Source organism: Pongo pygmaeus, chromosome 13, assembly GCF_028885625.2.
Source record: "Pongo pygmaeus isolate AG05252 chromosome 13, NHGRI_mPonPyg2-v2.0_pri, whole genome shotgun sequence".
In the NCBI taxonomy this organism is placed as follows: Eukaryota; Metazoa; Chordata; class Mammalia; order Primates; family Hominidae; genus Pongo; species Pongo pygmaeus.
The window spans coordinates 26052836-26076194 of NC_072386.2; the positions used below are offsets into that span (position 1 = coordinate 26052836).

Genomic DNA, 23359 nt, shown 5'->3' on the forward strand with positions numbered 1-23359 from the left:
ACATAAATAAGCATCGAGTTTTAAAAATAATTTTATTACCATGACTTTCATGATATATTTTTATCTTATCACCGTTAAGATGTTTATGAGATATAACGTGCTTATTTAGATCAAGACATTTATTATTATAATTTACAATACCATCAAATAATGTCTATTTTGAAGCATGGAACTGACATTAGACTTTCTGGTTTTTTTTGTTTGTTTGTTTGTTTGTTTGTTTTCAGAGAAAATAGAGGCCAGATTTCAAAACCTAGATCTATAGTCGTACTCAGGACCCTGGATTGATGTATCCAGAATGGCTTCTGTTCCCAAATAGGGCTACTTGGAGATCAGACCGCTAAGAAGACAAAGTCCTAGATACAGGTAGATTAAGTGCCATGAAAGTTCCTAGAATATGGACTTTAGCACTAGGAACAATAGTTATTCAACAAGATTGAGGACCCTAATGGACACAATGTCATAAGAACTAAGCAAAAATATTCATTCTGAAGAGTTACAAAGGACAGAAGGGAAAAAGTTTCAGAATAATAGGTCATAGCTTCTTAATTCCCTTTTTTTTTTTTTTTCTGAGGTGAATATTAACCTTAGAAATGTAGACATATTGAATCTACACTTAAGATTAAGTGGATTCTACTATGTGGAAAAAAAAAAGTGCTGGGACTATAGGGTCAGGCAAAGTCCAGTGAATGCATCCCTATTTAGTGAAAACTAGAAATATAAATATTCAGCTTTGTATTCTTTTGTGGAAAATGTTATGAAAATCTCTGTATCTAACATATTAGATTGAGCTGTTACTGCTAATATGTGTTAATATAGTTGTCAGTGATTACCAGGCCATGAATTACATGCCTTTACTTGTAATCAAAATTCTCCATTTTTTCCTATTAACAGAATGGACTTCTAGTACTACTTCAATGTCATTCTCTTAAATAAGATGAAACTGAATTTATTAGCATGCTTCACACAGTTTTTGCTGATGTTTTCTTGTCAAGTCAAATAGTATGTAAAGATAGAAATGAGAACCTGCTCTGGGTGACCTAATTTTTTTCCCTGAGATGACTAATATATATGCATGGAAATTAGTGTTTCAGGGTCCTGGGGTATTGCAAATAAAGTATTAGTTGATTGTACCTCCTGGAATCAATTTCTTACAAGTGTTCAACAACATTAAGAAAGGTTAGATATTACTATTTAAAACTGGGTTGATATTCCTATTCAGTGTATAAATCATTAGATCATTTTCTTAAAATATGCTTATAAAATCAGACAAGAAGCTTAGAAGCTAACTGGATCTGTTCTATGCTATTCCAGCCTCAAATAATGAGGCTACCTCACTGGGTTTCTCTTTTCAGTAAACATAAGCGTTTCTACTGATGAGCAATTGATGGGCAGGACAACTTGTTTCAAGAGGGCAGTTATATCTTACCTGCTTAGAATCCATTACATTTATTGGAAAAAAGAAAAAAAATCACGAAACCAAGAAAAAACTCAGAATTATTACTAGCAAGTGGAAAAAAGTACTATCAGTTGGCCAAACTATTAATGGATATCTAAATGTATGTTGCAGATGGAATTATATTGTGAGGCAAACAAAACTGTTTGAATGTCAAGTAGAGATTGTTGTGAAATATGTGAATGGAACACAGTACCATGCTAGTACCACATGTTCAGAGCAGCAGAGGCTCCTAGCAAGATTATGATATGGAACAGTGTAAAGAACACAAATCAAAGGACTACTGTAATTGTGAAGTTGAGTAGTGACAGGACATATTGGCCACAAAGGTGACAATAAATATTATCTTGTTCCTTAAAGAAAAGTTTGCCAAATATGTAGATGATTCAACTGATTTAATACATTTTTCTGGCATCCAAGAACCTTGCTAAATTTATTAATCAACACTCTTATTTTTTTCTAGAGTACTTTGGGCTTTCTATGTATGCAATTATGTCATTTAGAAATAATGACAGCTTTTTTTTAGGGTTCCAATTTTATACTTTTATTTCTTTTTCTGTTATACAGTTTAGTTACTCTAGTTGAATAGTAATGTTGATAGAAAACATTAGAGAATTGTTTTTGAATTCTGAAGAAGCTAATTCAGTATTTGATCTATAAATATGAAGTTATATGCAGGGGCTTTTATCTTTTTAATGATATCTCTTATAGAGTAACAGAGTATGGTTTCCCTTCTATTACCTTTTTTTTTTTTTTTTTGGACATGGAGTTTCGCTCTTGTTGCCCAGGCTGGAGAGCAATGGTACAATCTTGGCTCACTGCAACCTCCTCCTCCATGGTACAAGTGATTCTCATGACTCAGCCTATCGAGTAGCTGGGATTACAGGCGCCTGCCACCATGCCCAGCTAATTTTTTTGCATTTTTAGTAGAGACGAGGTTTCACCATGACAGCCAAGCTGGTCTCGAACTCCTGACCTCAGGTGATCCACCCGCCTTGGCCTCCCAAGGTGTTGGGATTACAGGCATGAGCCACCGTACCCGGCCCCTCTACTGCTATTTAATAGAGAGTTTCAAATATATATCAATCAAATGTATTTCCAAGACATATTGATTAGTAAAACTCCAGTGCTTATAATATATAGCCATTTATTTAAACATACTAAGTATAATATATGCATGCACACACGTATACATACACATACACACATAAGAACACATATGTAAGGGATATTTTGTGGAAGGATTTACAAGAAAACAGTGTTTATGTCTATTAAATAGGGTAGGGTATCTTAGTGTGAAACTCATTTTCATTTTTTTATCATTTTGTATGTATACATGATATACTTTTTAAATTATTTTTATAAAGATTACAATAAAATGCAAAGTTTAAAAAGCACATGTCACAACATTTTATGTATCTCCTGATTATGAAAATAATTTTATTTTTATATAACTAATTACTACAGAGCCTTTATGATGTGCCAGGCACTCTTATGAATGCTTTATAGAATGTAACTCATGTTCATATGAAAATATTAAAATGAAAGTATCCTCCAAATACTTAGAATGCCATCTTGTAGGAACTGAATTATAAGAAAATTATGTTTTTATTTTATACTTTCAAACTATATTAAAATATTAACATTTAATTTAATTTTTTGGAAGTACTAATTTGCCATTATACTTTATGCAAATAGACAATAGGCATTTTTATTTCATGCAGATATTTTATGATTTTTATTTTCTACAAAACAAGAGTATGATTATTGCTTCACAATGGAGATAGATATAGATATAGATAGATATATAAATTCTTTTTTGACACATGGTCTCACTGTGGTCGCTCAGGCTGGAGTGCAGTGGCATGATCTAGGATCACTGCAACCTCTGCCTCCCAGGTTCAAGTGATTCTCCTGCCTCAGCCTCCCAAGTAGCTGGGACTACAGGCGTGCAACACCATGCCTGGCTAATTTTTGTATTTTTAGTAAAGACGAAGTTTCACCATGTTGGCCAGGCTGGTCTCAAACTCCTGATCTCAAGTGATTCACCAGCCTCGGTCTCCCAAAGTGCTGGGATTATAGGCGTGAGCCACCATGCCTGGCCTGCATTGGGGATATCTTTCTAAATGTTGGTATTGGAAGCCATCAGATCTAGATTTCAGTAAGAATCGATTTGATTATGCACATATACCTATAGTGCATTAACATATTTGTTTAGAATCTGTAAAAAAGACAGAAGTTTGGGATTGATTTTTTTTAATCGAGCAGTTTGCTGTGTTTTCTGATTACAAATTACCATTAACTATACTTCTCTGGGCCTGACAAAAACAAGAGTTTTCCTTGTTTTTTACAAATTGCTTTTTTACTTGGTGGTGATGGTGCCTATGTGTGAGTCATTTACATTGTGTATTCCAGTCACTGTGTCTTCATCCTACGAATAATCAACCATCATATCCAAGTTGTACAATGTGATTTAAAGAGTTTTATGAATGGATATATCTCTCATGTTTATGAAAAATATATTAATCCTTTACAAGTAGATGTCAGTTGTGGATAGTTATTTTAGTTATTTTATAAATATGCTCTTCTTCAGGCTTCTCCTGAATCTCAGTGTGTGCCCTAGAAACTGAGGAGATATGTTGGCCAAAGGAAATAATCCCAAATCATTACTGTGAGTTCTGTGTCCCTTCGTTTTTTCTGTATGTTTAAAAGTATTTATCTATGGAAATGCAAATATTGTTCTACCACCTGCATATATGTGCTTTTCTTTACTCTAATTTGCCTTTGGGTTATTACCACTGTGCTTTACTTGGTAATAACCCAACTCTTTTTGGAGAAAGCAACTTCTATTGCCATTGCTGAAAAACCCTTTCACTCTCCTTTGTCATGTCTTACTGTTTCAGAGCATATTTTGTTTGATCTTAACTATTGCTTGAGGCAAAACAGGTGGTTCCCTTCCTTGTTTTAAACCACAGCAGATGAAGGTTCTCTGATGATGGTAAACCTGAAGCCTTTATAAAGCCAAACTTGTTGTGTGCAAACTTTTCTCATTTTGCACCTGTCGTTTTTCATCAAGGTTCATCATAGCTACCTCATGCTGTGTAGCCACATGGCCACCAAAATGACACTTACCATTACAAATAAGAGCACAGCTTGAGGTCTTACCAGCTTTTGTAGAAGGAGAATGTTTGAGGGAAAATGAAAATGAAAAAAAAATGAATTTAACTCATTTAAGAATATTCCATATATTTTTATTCTTGTGTTTACTATGTAAAGTCATACTCTATATATTAATTTTTAAATATATTTCAGAAAAAAGACTGCTGAGAAATAGATGGAAGAGTATAGGAAGAATGATCTGATGACCACAGTGATTGCCATTGGGTAGTTTATTAATCTTTCCCATTGAAAAATAATAAAAGGAAAGCAAATGGAAATAAAGCAAAAATGGCTCAGGTGACTTAATATAATAATATATACTATAGTATATAGATTATACATATGTATGGATATATATGTACATACACACATATGTACACATACACACAAATATATATAATTTATATTTATGCTCTGGCAATTAAAATAGTGATCTCACTATTATATGCAACACTAATTACATAAAAATATTAAGTGTAATTTGCTCATCGATCTGAATAAGAGGTTAGTATTAATTTTATACATTTGTTTTTTCTGCATTTTTATGAAAATCATCTTTACTATTATAGAAAAACCTATATTTAAAACCAGTATTTAAAATGTTATGAATTATGTAAACATACTTAAAACACACTAAAGCAGCACATTAAATGTATGCACACACACATAAAACTGGTATCATCTATACCAAACTCTAAAAAGTTATGGCTCCAGGTAGTTGGACAATGAATAGTTTATGTTCTTTATTCAGCTTTTCTGGATTTGCTACATTTTCTCCTATAGATATGTATAATATAAAATAAGGAAAATAACTTTATTTGAAAAAGACAAATTTAAACCCATACAAATCACTGTGACAAAAGGAATAATCTGAAGTTAATTCAAACTTCACTAAACCCAGCAAAATAAGTATCAGGTAATTATTTTTGTAGAAAGGTAATTGACCTGTGCATTTAATATAGTTTGAGGTAACTATGCAGATAAAGTTTTGTTATTATCGAAAGTATAGCCAGAAAATATGGGAGACAAATTTCAAACAATTTAGAAGAAAAATAATATACAAGAGGTGACAGCATGAGATGATGTAAAAAAAAAAAAAAAACGTAATGCAAATTTTCTGCTGTTTTCTGAAGTGAATTTGCTTTTAGTATTTTTAATGACATCAAAGAAGGGGAAAAAGTACCCAAAATGCAAGTTATGAAGTGTCTATACAATGCTTAGGGAAAAATGATGCGAAAAGGGATTTAAAATGAAGGCATGTAAAAGAAAAGAATATATTTTATGACATTTTCTTTCAGGCCAAGTGTTAAGTATATCGTATACATTATTAAAAATGGTTTCAGAGACAAAGTAGCTTCATGAATTGTTGCTATAATATATGAGTTGTATCTATCTTGACTCTGCTAAATAATTATCAAAGTCAACATTCTGGATGTCCCAGAAAGGAGAAATCAAGACTTGTAAGAACACTAAAATGTAATTATATCCTAGAGATTTTCTAAATCTAGAACTTTCCATTTTTAGATCTAAAGAGACCTACAAAACCAGCCTGTGATGATTTAAGTTCAGTTTTTCAAGTGAATGGTAGTAATTTCAATTCATGCTTAATATTAGTAATTTATACCTCAAAACAGAAAAGATGTAGTTTGGAGACAGAGGAGAGCATCTGTGGTTATTTTGGTTATGAATTTTTTGATAATGGTTAGCATAAGAGTGAAATACATGTGTAAAAATATATGTATAGCCACACATACATATATACATATATACACGCACATATACATATATACGTATATATACATATGTGTGTGTATATAGTGTGTGTGTATATATATATGTACACACACACACACATCCACTATATTTATTGGACTATGTGTTCTGAAACTGCTATGGTAATCATACCCAGTGTTTATTTGATTTGCTTACTTCTCTATACAAGTTGTGCTCAGTAAATATTTGTTAAATTGAAATTTTTTCTCAAAAATACACTTATTTAAAAGACGAGTTTACAAACATCTGCATTTACCTTAACAAAGCAGTGATTTTGTGTACAAGGCCCAGTGACTGCAGAAATTAATTAACAGTTTTAAGTATTAATCTTAAATAGTTTCTCATGGAATGGCTCACAGATTGAATTCTCTGTCACCATGAGCATTCAAAACCCTAAATGCAGTTAAAGATAAACTACCTGCTATTGCAGTGAAATTGCCAGTGAATTAGCACTTAAGCAATTTTAGCAAAGGAGGTGTACAAGTATGGCTGCCACCTCAGAACTCTTCCTCAGGTATTACCCGTTGTGAATGGAAAATGGTAAAATGCCATAGGTAGAGAGAAGACTGTTTTATTCTTTTTTTAATTTAAATTTCATTTTCAAAGTACCCTTTTAGTGCCATTTAGTGCGAGAAGAATATTGACAATTTATGTAACTTTCTCCAGTTTAACATATGCTGTAACTTTTGTTCTGTATAAAATTCCTGCTTTCTTCATGGATTTCCTTTTCTAATGATAGGAGTGAGTTTTAGTTAGGAAAATTATACCCCAAAGATACAGTTAAAATTAATTTTATCTGTGACTTGAGTAGTTTTCAATTTTTCTATTTGAGTTAAATTACAGTAAATCATCATGCATATTAATTCCATTTGATATAATTTATTTAGTGTTCCTGAAATTGATGTTTGTTTTTATCAAGAATGTGCCACTATTATTATGTAGAAAGTTAAAAAAAGTGATAAAATAAATTTATTGAAGTTTATCTAAATTTATAGTTAGTTTTTACCTGATTTTAATTAATAAATATGAGATTGTCAGTTGAACACTTAAAAAACCTCTTTTCATTTTCATATTTTTATACAATTTTTAAATACAATGTTTACACTATGTTGATTATAAATATTATATTTAAAATTAACATGTATTTATGTTTTATAGTTTTATTTATAATTGATGACTCAAGTCTTTCTATATTTAAGACAGAGCCCACTGCTGTGAAACAAGTTTATAGATTCAGTCATTCAACATCATAATCAATTGTTCTGGCAATTCGATTTCAAAAGTTGAAACTTAAAATTTTTATAGTTTAGTTGTAAAACCAGGTGATAGTCGGGGATAATTGACCAGAAATTTACAAAGAGAATATCTTACTGTGTAAAAAATCACTCAAGAAATCTCTATCTGAATTATTTTATCATAAGTGCAAAAACAGTCAGTTTTGAACTGCGTCACCCAGAGAATACATTTACATCTTTAGTCTCTCTTTTCATAGTTCTAACACTCTTTGCCTGTAAATTTCAAAACTGTATTAAGTTATGTTTCCAAGGAGATAAACACTTGTCCTTGAACAATTATTCTCTCCGATATTCCATTGAATTCCTTTTACACTGTATTATTTTTATCTGATATTAATATTGCTTCAATTTTTATTAGTAATTGTCTAATTTGTCTACTTCTATTCCTGTATTTTCAGTTTTTGTGTATCTTTTTGAATGTCTTAAACATTTTTATCATTTATAACAATTGTTAAGCATTATTTAATCCAATTTGTGAGTGTTTTTAAAGAATTATATTTAACTTACATTTCTTGTCCTTGCTATATGTATAATGCATGTGTATGTATGAGGCTAAGCTTATTTTTTTAATCACCGTGCATTCTTGTTGTAATAATTTACTGACTGATTTGCATTTCCTGCATTTAGTAAACTGATGCATTTTGCTTGTTCTGTGTTTCTTCCAACACCTCATCTTTAAAGGTTTTCTTGTTAAACATCATCTACTCTGTAGTGCCTTAAATATTTAACACCTATTTATACATATTTTTGATAAATTTTTAAAAGTAATTAATAAATGCATTTACCCAATAAAGAAGATCACTTGTGATAAGAGCTTGACTTCTGCTTTAAACTCTCCAACTTGATAAAAAGTAATTAACATTTTAAAGCGTATTGATATTTTAAATTTATTAATCAACAATTATTTAGGCTTCACTTCCAATGTATTATATATTAATGCTATCATAATGTATATATTCTTCAGAAAATTACTTTTTATTTAAGATTATCTATTTAAAGCTTTTCCATGTTGATGAACTGATACAATAATACTGTTTTTTAAAACAACAATATTATTATGGTTGTCAATTTGGTATTTGAGCAGGGCTTTGCAGGAACAGCTTGTCTTTGCTGTACTTAGTTAGCATCATTGGGGTTACTGTGAAGCTGGAGGTTAAATCACCACAGTTTGTTTACTCACATATCTGGCAGTTGATGCTGGCTGTCAGCAGGGTCCTTAGCTAGACCTATGTGCTTATACATGTCAACATGACTTCTTCATGTAGCCTCAGCCTCTTCATAACATGACGTCTGAGTTCCAAAAGGCAAGGGTCCTAAAAAAAAGTCAAGGGGAAGCTGCACCGTCTTTCTAAGCTAACCTAATATATTACTTAGTCTCACTTCTGCTACATTCGATTTATTTATTTATTTATTTTATTATTCCCCTCCCCGCCCACCCCGCATCCTGTGTTTATTGTTTCGCAGCAGGATGTCCAACATAGAACATAATTGAAAGTTCTCGGCTGTGCAAAAGAGGGACTAGTGCTTAAGTATAAATGGGGAACATGATTCTTTTGTTTAAAATAAATACTTAAACACAACTTGGGTCCTACAAGCATCTGGACTCTAGGTCTGAGTATTGGAGTGCCTCGCCCGTGGGCCCCCCAGGACACCCTGGTTCCCTTCCCCCAGTGATCAAGACTTGGAATCCAGTACTGATGGTTGGATCACAATGCGCCCCTTTTCTGTTCTCTTTTCTTTTTCTTTTCTTTTTTCTTTTGAGACGTAGTCTCGCTCTGTTGCCCAGGCTGGAGTGCAGTGGCGCGATCTCGGCTCATTGCAAGCTCCGCCTCCCGGGTTCACACCATTCTCCTGCCTCAGCCTCCCGAGGTAGCTGGGACTGCAGGAGCCTGCCAGCACGCCCGGCCAATGGGCCCCTTTTCTAGAGCCTTTCCTGGCCATCTACAGGCAGGGTCCGGCTGGGAAAAAGACGACTGGAATTTCTCGAATGTCGATGGTTTGCACACTTGAGGATTCTACGTGGTTCTCTTGGTTCCTTTGGTGTGTGTGTGGAGGATGCCAAGGCCCTTAGCTGACCTTCAGCTCGTCGTACAGGACCAGCACGAAGCCCGCCCCCACCGCCATGCCTCTGAGGGCGTTGGACAACGCACCCTTGAAAAAGGCCTTGCCCCGTTGGTCTCTGAAGATCTTCCTCCAACAGTCGACGGTGCCCCGTGTACATGATGTCAGCTCCCTTGTGCCGGGACTGCATCATCGTCCGCCGCCGCACTGTGCCGAAGGGGTAGGAGACCACGCCAGCCACGGCCGTCACGGTCTGCGCGATCGTCCAGCTCACCAGGATGTGCGTGTTCTTGGGGTCGGGGAACATGCCCTTGACCGTATCGTACACCCTGACGTAGGCTGCCTGGTAGATGATGATGGCCTGCACTGAGATGCTGAAGCCCTGGTACAGGCCCCAGATGCCGTCGGACTTGCTGATCTTCACTAGGCAGTCTCCCAGGCCTCGGAACCCACGCTCCGTGCCTGACTTTCCCACGTCTGCTGCCAGGCGCGTTCTGGTGAAATCCAGGGGATACACGACGACCGTGCCGCCAGAAGCCAGGTTGCCCGCAAAGTACCTCCAGAACTGCGTGTGCTTGTCCACGCCCGCCAGGAAGATCTGCTTGTACTTATCCTTGAAGGCGAAATTGAGAGCTTGCATGGGGAAGTAGCGGATGACATTGGCCAGGTTGCCCCTCCAGAAGGACAGCACACCCTGATCCTTGGGGATGCGGACGATGCAGTCCACGATGCCCTTGCACTGCTTGTTGGCGGCCATCGGCATGCTGGCGTGCTGCACCTGCAGCAGCAGCTGGACCCGCTTGATGGATGCTACGGCTGTCTTGGAGATAGCGGCGGTGATGCCTCCGGCTAGGAAGTCCTTGGCGAAGGAGATGGCTTGTTCCGTCATGGTGGCCTGGTGGGCAGCGGAGCGGACTGACAGCCAGAGAGCAGGCGCGGAGAGTGAAGGGAGAGCGTCACTGGCTCAGCCCTGGCGCCACCAGGACCGAAAGCAGCTACATTCTATTTATTAATTATGATCTCCAAAGGTTCCCACCTCCTTATAGAAGAGAGGCAAGGTTCTGGAAGAGTAGGTTGGAGTGAGATATTGCTATGACCATTGTAAAAAATATAGTCTACCACGGCCTTCTTGTCATCAAAACAGCTCTTATTCTGCTCACACGCTAAATGTAATCATCTGTGTCCCAGGCCTCCACCCATAAAGTCTCATTCTATGAGAGATTCCGGCTTAGGTATAGGAGTTCCAGGTGTGGATGAGTTTTCTTGTGTAGCACTTCAACTGTAGCTCCGCTGATTTTCTCTCAATTTGAAAACTTGTAAATTAATGAGGCAAGTCCTCTGTCCTCTATATTCAACATATAATAGAGAGAAAGACGTAGGATAAATACAATAGATGCTTTTACTCCAAAAGGCAGCAATGGGAGGCATGCCATTATTGGTCCTAGCAATTCTGAAACCCACTGAGTGCTGTTTGTCAGTTCCTTGCTTCCCTAACCACACTCACTCCTAATTCTTTGGTCTAATGTTCCGTGACTCTTTGCTGTGCCCATTGGGCTTACATCTTTGCCTCACCAGTTATTCTTTCTTTTCAATTAAAAAAATATATCATGCTTGCAACCGAGTAGTTTTCTCAGCCTCCTTGCTGCCCATGGTAGTTCAAGGGTCTACATACCACTCTTCATTGTTACTTTGTCCGTTTCAGTTCAAGCTGACATAATTTGCTTAAAATCTCTGTGGGTTTTATCTAATTCCATTATAATGCAATCTGTTAGATAAAAGCCACACCCCAAAACTTCACTAAAGTAAGCTCTTCTTTATGCAGCAGTTTGGAGATGTGAGACCATTGTCAGATGGTCTTTATTATTTCTTATAAGAAATTCATGAATTATTTGTATCATTGTCTATTTAAAAGTAAACTGTACTGTTTCTCCGGATGCTATCAATATTATTTATTTTGTTTCTAAAGTTGTACTATGATAGCATAGGGGGTTGTTTTCTTTTCTTTTCTTTTTTTTTTTTGAGACAGGGTATCATTCTGTCTGTCACCCAGGCTGGTGTGCAGTGGTGTGATCATAGCTCACTGTAGCCTGGACCTTCCTGGTTTCAGGTTATCCTTCCACCTCAGCCTCCCTAGTAGCTGGGACTATAGGCGTGTGCCACCATGCCCAGCCAATTCTTGTATTTTCAGTAGAGACAAGTTTTTGCCTTGTTGCTCAGGCTGCTCTCAAACTCTTAGACTCAAACAATCCACCAGCCTCAGCCTCCCAAAATGTTGGTACTACAGACATGAGCAACTACACTGGGCGTAGGATATAGTTTTCTTTGTATTAATTATGCCTGATGCTCACTGAGCTTTTATAGCTTCAAGTTAATAAATACTTGACTGTTATTTTATCTTTTTTTTTCCTAATATTTTCCACCTTTTTTTTTCTTGCTAGGCTCACTTAGCATTTTCTGACTTAACACACTGCTATTGCCTTACAGGACTCTATGTATATGTTTTATTTGTTCATAGAATTTATTTTTAGTTCTTTTTCATAGTTTCCATTTATCTGCTATTTCCCATCTGTTTGTTCATTTTGTTAATGTTTCATCTGAGGATCTTGAATATATGTGTAATACCTTTAAAAATGTCCTTGTATGTTAGCTCCAACATCTGATCGTAGTGATGACTGTTTTTTTCTTTTTTTATATATTTTTTTCACTTCTGTGGGTACATAATAGATGTATATATTTTTGTGGTACATACGATATTTTGTTACAGGAGTGCAATGCATAATAATCATATCATGGAAAATGGAGTATTTATTCCCTGAAGCATTTATCTTTTGCATTATAAACAATACAATTATACTCTTTTAATTATTTTAAAATGTACAATTACATTATTGTTGACTATAGTCACCCTTTTATGCTATCAAATACTAGGTCTTATCTATTTTATTTTTTTGTACCAATTAACAATTCCCACCTCCCCACCAACCCCCTACTATACTTCCCAGCTTCTGGTAACCATTTCTATTTTTACTCTCTATTTCTATGGGTTTAATTGTTTTGATTTTTAGATCCTACAAATAAGTGAGAACATGTGATGTTTGTCTTTCTGTTTCTAGCTTATTTCACTTAACATAATGACCTCCAGTTTCATCCATGTTGGTGCAAATGACTGAATGCCATTCTTTTCTTATGGCTGAATAGCACTCCATTGTGTGTAAGTACCACATTTTTCTTATCCATTCATCTGTTGATGGACACTTCAGTTGCTTCCAAATCTTGCCTATTGTGAACAGTGCTGCAACAAACATAGGAGTGCAGATATTTCTTCAATATGCTGATTTCCTTTCTTTGGCGTAAATACCCAGCAATGGGATTGCTGGATTGTATGGTAGCTCTACTTTAGTTTTTTAAAGAACCTCCATACTGTTCTATGTAGTGGTTGTACTAACTTTCATTCACACCAACAGCGTACGAGTGTTCTCTTTCCTCCACATTCTCTGCAGCATTTGTTATTACCTGTCTTTTGGAAATAAGCCATTTTAACTGGAATGAGATGATATCTCATTGTAGTTTTGATTTGCATTTCTCTAATGATCAATGATATTGATCACCTTTTCACATGTCTGTTTGCCATTTGTATGTCTTCTTTTGAGAAATGTCTATTCAAATTATTTGCCCATTTTAAAATCAGATTACTGGATTTTTTTTTCTTGTAGAGTCATTGGAGCTCCTTATATATTCTAGCTATTAACCTTTGTCAGATAGATAGTTTTCAGATATTTTGTCCCATTCTGTGGGTTGTCTCTTCACTTAATGGATTGGTTCCTTTGCTGTGCAGAAGATATTCAACTCCACGTGATCCCATTTGTCCATTTTTGCTTTGGTTGTGCTTGTGGGGTATTACTCAAGAAATCTTTCCCCAGACTGATATCTTGGACAGTTTTCCCAATGTTTTCTGGTAGCAGTTTAATAGTTTAAGGTCTTATATTAAATTTTTAAATTCATTTTTATTTGAATCAATATTTTATTTGAATCTCTTATATGGTAAGAAATAGGGGTCTGGTTTCATTCTTCTGCATACTGATATCCAGTTTTCCCAGCATCATTTATTGAAAAAACTGTCTTTTCCCCAGTGTATTTTTGGCACCTTTGTTGAAAGGTAAGTTGAAAACGACTTCTCTGTGGGTATGTGGATTTGCTTCTAGGTTCTTTCTTCTGTTCCACTGGTCTATGTTTCTGTTTCTATGCCAGGACTATGCTGTTTTGGTTACTGTAGCTCTGTAGTGTAATTTGAAGTCAGTAATGTGATTCCCTCAGTTTTGTTCTATTTGCTTAGGATAGCTTTGGCTATTCTGGGTCTTTTGTGATTGCATATAAATTTTAGGATTTTTTTTTCTCTAGAATGTCATTGATATTTTGATAAGGATTGCACTGAATTTGTACATTGCTTTGAGTAGTATGGACATTTTAACAATGTTGATTTTCCCTTCCATGAACATGCAATATCTTTCAAGTTCCTGGGGACTTTTTCAATTTCATTAATCAGTGTCTTATATTTTTCATGTAGTATGTGTTTCTCAGATTCATTTGTTATTTTTCAATGGAAAGGAAGAGGGAGTCATTGTATTGTAAAAACATATGGGCTTTCAGGTTGGAACATACCAAGGTTGGAATTCCACTTCTGCTAATTGCAGAAGGTGAAAATAGCTGGTAGAGTAACTAGACAAAAGTGGCACTAGCTAATTTTAGTTTCCATCTTTAGATGAGACAAATCAAGTTATTTTATGTCAGATTATAACTTTGCATAAGTAGATAACAATGGCAGAAATTATTTCCATTTTTGATTGGTCTTTATTTTCAATTGATGCAAAGTGTTTTATTTATTTATTTTTTAATTTTTTTATTATTAGACCTTAAGTTTTAGGGTACATGTGCACAACGTGCAGGTTTGTTACATATATATACATGTGCCATGTTGGTGTGCTGTACCCATTAACTCGTCATTTAGCATTAGGTATATCTCCTAATGCTATCCCTCCCCCCTCCCCCCACCCCACAACAGTCCCCGGTGTGTGATGTTCCCTTCCTGTGTCCATGTGTTGTCATTGTTCAATTCCCACCTATGAGTGAGAACATGCCATGTTTGGTTTTTTGTCCTTGCAATAGTTTGCCAGTTTCATCTATGTCCCTACAAAGGACATGAACTCATCCTCTTTTATGGCTGCATAGTATTCCATGGTGTATATGTGCCACATTTTCTTAATCCAGTCTATCTTTGTTGGACATTTAGGTTGGTTCCAAGTCTTTGCTATTGTGAATAGTGCCACTATAAACATACGTGTGCATGTGTCTTTATAGCAGCATGATTTATAATCCTTTGGGTATATACCCAGTAATGGGATGGCTGGGTCAAATGGTGTTTCTAGTTCTAGATCCCTGAGGAATCGCCACACTGACTTCCACAATGGTTGAACTAGTTTACAGTCCCACCAACAGTGTAAAAGTGTTCCTATTTCTCCACATCCTCTCCAGCACCTGTTGTTTCCTGACTTTTTAATGATCACCATTCTAACTGGTGTGAGATGGTATCTCATTGTGGTTTTGATTTGCATTTCTCTGATGGCCGGTGATGATGAGCATTTTTTCATGTGTCTTTTGGCTGCATAAATGTCTTCTTTTGGGAAGTGTCTGTTCATATCTTTTGCCCACTTTTTGATGGGGTTGTTTGCTATTTTCTTGTAAATTTGTTTGAGTTCATTGTAGATTCTGGATATTAGCCCTTTGTCAGATAAGTAGGTTGCAAAAATTTTCTCCCATTCTGTAGGTTGCCTGTTCACTCTGATGGTAGTTTCTTTTGCTGTGCAGAAGCTCTTTAGTTTAATTAGATCCCAATTGTCAATTTTGGCTTTTGTTGCCATTGCTTTTGGTGTTTTAGACATGAAGTCCTTGCCCATGCCTATGTCCTGAATGGTATTGCCTAGGTTTTCTTCCAGGGTTTTTAGATCTAACATTTAGATCTAACAACATTTAGATCTAAAAAAATTTAGATCTAGGGTTTTAGGTCTAACATTTAAGTCTTTAATCTATCTTGAATTAATTTTTGTATAAGGTGTAAGGAAGGGATCCAGTTTCAGCTTTCTACATATGGCTAGCTAGTTTTCCCAGCACCATTTATTAAATAGGGATCCTTTCCCCATTGCTTGTTTTTGTCAGCTTTGTCAAAGATCAGATAGTAGATATGTGGCATTATTTCTGAGGGCTCTGTTCTGTTCCATTGGTCTATATCTCTGTTTTGGAACCAGTACCATGCTGTTTTGGTTACTGTAGCCTTCTAGTATAGTTTGAAGTCAGGTAGCGTGATGCTTCCAGCTTTGTTCTTTTGGCTTAGGATTGACTTGGCACTGTGGGCTCTTTTTTGGTTCCATGTGAATTTTAAAGTAGTTTTTTCCAATTCTGTGAAGAAAGTCATTGGTAGCTTGATGGAGATGGCATTGAATCTATAAATTACCTTGGGCAGTATGGCCATTTTCACGATATTGATTCTTCCTACCCATGAGCATGGAATGTTCTTCCATTTGTTTGTATCCTCTTTTATTTCATTGAGCAGTGGTTTGTAGTTCTCCTTGAAGAGGTCCTTCACATCCCTTTTAAGTTGGATTCCTAGGTATTTTATTGTCTTTGAAGCAATTGTGAATGGGAGTTCACTCATGATTTGGCTCTCTGTTTGTCTGTTATTGGTGTATAAGAATGCTTGTGATTTTTGCACATTGATTTTGTATCCTGAGACTTTGCTGAAGTTGCTTATCAGCTTGAGGAGATTTTGGGCTGAGATGATGGGGTTTTCTAGATCTACAATCATGTCATCTGCAAACAGGGACAATTTGACTTCCTCTTTTCCTAATTGAATACCCTTTATTTCCTTCTCCTGCCTAATTGCCCTGGTCAGAACTTCCAACACTATGTTGAATAGGAGTGGTGAGAGAGGGCGTCCCTGTCTTGTGCCAGTTTTCAAAAGGAATGCTTCCAGTTTTTGCCCATTCAGTATGATATTGGCTGTGGGTTTGTCATAGATAGCTCTTATTATTTTGAGATACGTCCCTTCAATACCTAATTTATTGAGAGTTTTTAGCATGAAGAGTTGTCGAATTTTGTCAAAGGCCTTTTCTGCATCTATTGAGATAATCATGTGGTTTTTGTCTTTGGTTCTGTTTATATGCTGGATTACATTTATTGATTTGTGTATGTTGAACCAGACTTGCATCCCAGGGATGAAGCCCACTTGATCATGGTGGATAAGCTTTTTGATGGGCTGCTGGATTCAGTTTGCCAGTATTTTATTGAGGATTTTTGCATCGATGTTCATCAAGGATATTGGTCTAAAATCCTCTTTTTTTGTTTTGTCTCTGCCCAGCTTTGATATCAGGATGATGCCGGCCTCATAAAATGAGTTAGAGAGGACTCCCTCTTTTTCTATTGATTGAAATAGTTTAGTTTCAGAAGGAATGGTACCGACTCCTCCTTGTACCTCTGGTAGAATTTGGCTGTGAATCCGTCTTGTCCTGGACTTTTTTTGGTTGGTAAGCTATTAATTATTGCCTCAATTTCAGAGCCTGTTATTGGTCTATTCAGAGATTCAACTTCTTCCTGGTTTAGTCTTGGGAGGATGTATGTGTCGAGGAATTTATACATTTCTTCTAGATTTTCTAGTTTATTTGCGTAGACGTGTTTATAGTATTCTCTGATGGTAGTTTGTATTTCTGTGGGATCAGTGGTGATGTCCCCTTTATCATTTTTTATTGCGTCTATTTGATTCTTCTTTTATTCTTTATTAGTCTTGCTAGCGGTTTATCAATTTTGTTGATCTTTTCAAAAAACCAGCTCCTGTATTCATTAATTTTTTGAAGGGTTTTTTGTAAGATAGTATAGTAGTAGCAGCAAAATAAAAATTACTATGCAATCTTCATGTGTCTATAAAAATATGGAATGTGGGTCTTAAATGTGTGTATTAAAGATGGAGTAAGTTTCTGGAGAGAATTGAAGCACACAGAGACATGTAATCATTAACCCTAAATTGTTGATAAACTTGTTTAATATCTTTAAACATTATGTAGAACAATGACTGGGGAACCAGAGCTGAAAAAAGAAACGAGTAATACATTTTGCCTACAGTAATGTGCTAGAAATCCGTGGAAAAGCAAATTATTGTTATGGTGTAGTTGTCATTAGTTCATATACTTTATGGTGGTAGGCAATTTCTATAATGGTGCCTAAACTCATTTATTTTTTAATTTTTTATTTTTTTTAAGTTTTGCTCTTGTTGCCCAAGCTGGAGTGCAACGGCACGATCTCAGTTCACTGCAACCTCCGCCTCCTGGGTTCAAGCAGTTCTCCTGCCTCAGCCTCCTGAGTAGCTGGGATTACAGGCATGTACCAGCATGCCCGGCTAATTTTGTATTTTTAGTGGAGACAGGGTTTCTCCATGTTGGTCAGGCTGGTCTCGAACTCCCGACCTCAGGTGATCCACTTGCCTTGGCCTCCCGAAGTGCTGGGATTACAGGCATGAGCCACTGCGACCAGCCTGGAAAATATTTTAAGTAAGCTGGAGGCCATTATCCCTAGCAAACTAATGGGGGAACAGAAAACTAAATATTGCAGTGCTAGAGTTTGAGTTTGATTTGGAGTCTATAATTTTGCCATTTCTATATGTGTCATGATCTATGGTAAGGGATATTTAAAACTCTGCCATCCAGTCACTCATAATAAAAAAATACATTTGGATAGGCTGATTGATGATAAAGATTCTGAATATCTAAAACATCCATGTTCAACATGAATTTAGGTATTGTGATTGCTATGACTTGGGAAATAAATAAACTCTCCTTTTTCTGACATTAAAACCTATAGAAACAATCTCCTCTCATTTCCAGTAGCAAAACAAATAACACTGTCTCATGCCGTATCCATTTCTTATTTACTCAGCAGAATTTCCCATGGGTGGTAATTACTGTTTAGGACAGGTGGATTTCTCAGGTTTGGGGTTTCAGCTACCCGAAAGTTATTTGAGTTACCCCAAGATTTATTTTCTTATAATTAATATCCTAGGAAAATGATATAACTTTTATACTATGACTAAAATTTTGTATAGAACAGCAACAGGAAGAGAAAATCTGTATTTCTACCAACTGTGATTTCTTTTAGCTCTGAAAGAGAGACATGTGAATAATAAATAGATGTACTGAACTTGAGAGAAAAGTGTTTTTCTGTGTCAAAGATTTAAATGTAAGTTGCAAGCATAATTCTGGTTTACTGCACATCTGTAGTGACTTTGTAAGGAACAATAAGTTTATCATGTCAAGGACAGCACGAGTCAGTGGTTTTAGGGGATTTAATAATAACCATGAAAAATCTGTACTATGTTATATTGGCTGTGACATAGCTTGCAAAGTGTCATGTAGGACTTGCTGAATTGTATCACTGAAGGCTGCAATCCTTAAGCAGAGAAAGTTCTTTAAATGTAGGTCATTGTGTTCTTTTGTATAATCAGATAGAAATAGCCAGAAAGTATTTTATGACACTCAAACAACAAAAATGAAAATCATATTATTCACTCATTTTAAGATGTAACCCATAATAGACACACATAAATGATCTTATTATCTAAATGTCAGTTAATGAAGACTGAATCTTCAAAAGTTTTGAGTTTCAGTTGTTTAGAGTTATGTAGTAGATATGAAAAAGTGAGCTATTCAGAATAATGCTTAGCGTTCTATTTCGTCTATTCCAGAAGCTAGTGTGGTACGAACAATTGAGGTAATAATGATATTGATAGTATGGCAGTAGTAATAAAATGATAATGAAAAATTATTGCACACTCTCTATGTGCCTATTAAAAACATTTAATATTTGCCTTAAATGTGTATATTAATGATGGGGTAAGATTATGGAGAGAATTGAAGCATGCAGAGATTTGTTGGTGAACTGCAACTTCTTTTCCTAAAGAAAATTACCAATACTTTACTTTTAACATCAGTTAGTGGCTGAAAATCTTAAGCTTTGGCTCACCAGAGGTCATTTCTAGAGGGCAGATATTTCAGCAGAGACTTTAAGGGTGTGATGGATCTACAGTAAATATATAAGAGATTATTCCTCTCTCAAGTTATTTGGTAAATAATGAAGTTGCATTGGGAAGGAACATAAAAAGTCTAGGGAGAAAGTATATAAATAGGAGAGAAGAGTTTTTATTTTTGTTTAATTTTCTTGCACTGCCATCAAGGACTCAAGATTATAGTTCAGGGACCATCAGGGGAAGGGTTTCCATGTAAAGCTCTCCATTTAAAGAATGTAGGTAAAGAAACATAGTGCAAAGAAACCTAGTGGTGAATGTTCATTGCACCACTATTCACAATAGCAAAGATATGGAATCAACCTAAATTCCCATCAATGACAGATTGGATAAACAAAATGTGGTATATATGCACCATAGAATACTATGCAGCCATAAAAAGAACAAGATAATGGGGGAATAGAAAACTAAATATTGCATGTTTTCACTTGTAAGTGGGAGCTAAATGATAAGAACTCATGGACACAAAAAGGGAATGATAGACACTGAGGCCTACATATGGGTGAACGGTGGGAGGAGGGAGAGGAGCAAAAAACAAACAAACAAACAAAAAACATAACTTTTGGGTACTAGGCTTAGTACCTGGGTGATGAAATGATTTGTACAGCAAACCACAGTGGCACAAATTTACCTATGTACCAAACCTGCACATGTACTCCTGACATAATATGAAAGTTTTTTAAAAGCCCAGAAAAATAAAACAAAAAAACAGAACAAGCAGAAAATAGCAGATTAAGCCTTACACAACAATAATTACATTAAATGTAGATGACCTCATTAAAACAACTGAACTCATGTAAATAGAGAATAGAATGATTGCTACCAGAGGTTTGGAAGCGTAGTGTGAGGGTAGGAGGGACGTTAAGGAAAGAGGAGATGGTTAATGGCTACAAAAAATATTTAGAATGAATAAAATCTGGTATATGATAGCACAACAGTGCATCTATAGTCAATGTTAATTTAATTGTACATTTAAAAATAACTAAAAGTGTGTAACTGGATTGCTTGTAACACAAAGGATAAATGCTTGAGGTGGATATACCATTTACCCTGATGTAATTGTTACACTTTGTATGCCTGCATCAAAATATTCCATATAGCTCATAAATATATACACCTACTATGTACTCACAAAAATTAAAATTAAATTTTTTAAGAAAAATGTAAATGGTCCAATACACCAATTAAGAGATTGAAAGGCTGGGCACGGTGGCTCAGGCCTGTAATCCCAGCACTTTGGGAGGCTGAGGAGGGTGGATCATCCGAGGTCAGGAGTTAAAGACCAGCCTGGCCAACTTGATGAAACCCTGTCTCTACTAAAAATACAAAAATTAGCCAGGCCTGGTGGTGGGCGCCTGTAATCCCAGCTACTCAGGAAGTTAAGGCAGGAGAATCCCTTGAACCCAGGAAGTGGGGGTTGCAGTGAGCTGAAGTTGTGCCACTGTACTCCAGCCTGGGAGACAAAGTGAGACTCCCTCTCAAAAAAAAAAAAAATAAATAAATAAATAAAAAGAGTGGATTAGAAACATAACCCAACTAAAAAGAATAAATAAATTAAAAATAAAGAATATAGTTAGCTGTATTTCAGGAACAAATGTGACACAGAGATAGAACAGAGACCTAACAAAAGTTTAACTTAGGCTTTATTTAGCCTAGACATGATGGAATTGAAGTAGTAATTTCACAGCAGCAGAAAAGATGAAACTCTCTTGAATAAAGGTAACATAATCTGGATATTTATAAAATTTTAAAATATTGCCTAACATTCAATAAAATAATTTCTAGGCATGCCAAGAGAAAATATGTTACTGAAAACAAGAGAAAAAGAAAATAATAGAAATGGACCCACAAGAAATTTAGATATTGAAATTATCAGGTAAATACTTTCAATCATCATTAATTTGTCAAGAAAAGAGTAAATAAGTGACACAAGAAATGAACATATGGATGACTTTACCAGATAATCACATTTAATAAAATAAGTTATATAAAACTTCCTGAATGAAATATGATATCTCAAATCGAATATTAGACATAGGAGGAAACGTGATGAGTTCACTAGAAGATAGATTGTTAGAGAATAGTCAAGTTGAGGCACAGCCAGAAAAAGAGGGAAAATGGAAAAGTCAATTTTAAGGCACATTTGGGAAGATTATGTCAGAAAGAAAGTTAGAGGCTAATTTGTTTAGATTCTTCTATGGAGTTAATTTAAATCTTTGGCTATTATGTGAAGTGTAATGAGAGCAACTGAAGAGTTTTATGCTGTGGAGTGAGTAATCTGATACATGTTTTGAAGACTTATCTGGCTGCCCTGTAGAAGATAGGTGGGGGCAGCCACTTGAGAAGCAAATATAGTAGTCCAGGTCATCAATAATAGTGATCTGGATTGTGGGGTATCAATGGACAGTTTGAAGATTTGGCTTAAGGCATTGATCATTTATTGGATATAAGAGATAAAAATAGCATAAAATTGTTCTAGAATGTTATGAGAGTATTTCTTCATTAAAGGTTTAGAGACTTAGACATTTTTATGTCAGCTGTCATAACCACTTTTTATTTATGGCAAGAATTATAGTGTGTGTGCGTGTGTGTGTGTACGAGTGAGAGAGAGAGAGACAGAGACAAAAGAGATGGATACCTGAATGTATCAGATATTAAGATAATCCTTTGAGAACATAAAAATGTAATACTCATGTCTGAAGGATTTTTAAAATTGTACTTTGTTTTTCTGTGTGATTATCTATAGTCTACTTTCCTGTATCAGCTATAAGTCAAATAAAATTAAAAATACTACTTTTTATTTCATCTACAAATATGATTATATTAATGCCAATTATCTACAATATCCTATTACAATATAAAAAAATAGAAAAACACCAGGGATTAGAAGATTTGCTACTACTATTTCTATTTACTATTTAGTATTTATATTTGCTATTACTATTAGTATTGCTATTTCAATAATCTGGGTGGATAAATAGAAAAAATGAGAATGAGATACAAAAGACTAGATAAGGGGAGAAAAGGTGATAAAAATAAATAGGAAACAAACAGAAAGCTCAAATATTGCGTTCATTTAACAGGCATATCTTTGTGCATATTTTAGAGAACTCTATAAGCGGGACTGGGAGGAATAAGTAATAAGATGGGGTGTGATAAAATAGACATTGAAAAGGACCCCTGCCAAAATGATTTTTTTCAGGGTAACTTCTCCCTGTTAGAAGTCATTTGTACAATTGTATGAAAAGCTTTATGCTGTGTTTAATATGACATAATCTACAATGAATAAATAATTTGGCTCTGTTTCCAGGTCTTGATATAGTAATTTGACTGTCTTGATATAATCATATAAGCATTAATAGATCTATTTATTATCTGCCAACTAAGAGGTAATTGGGTCTAAGAAAAAGGTAGCAAATATGGTTTATTTCAGGCCAGAGGCCAGGAAGCTCCTTTTCGTGAGGTTCTGCCTCAAGAGAGAAATCCAGGCCAGGC

General features: G+C 35.4%; 1 pseudogene; it reads right to left on the bottom strand.

The window, feature by feature from the left end:
• Positions 1–9750: 9750 nt before the first annotated feature.
• Positions 9751–10633, bottom strand: LOC129044478 (ADP/ATP translocase 3-like; annotated as a pseudogene).
• Between the last annotated feature and the right edge of the window lie 12726 nt (positions 10634–23359).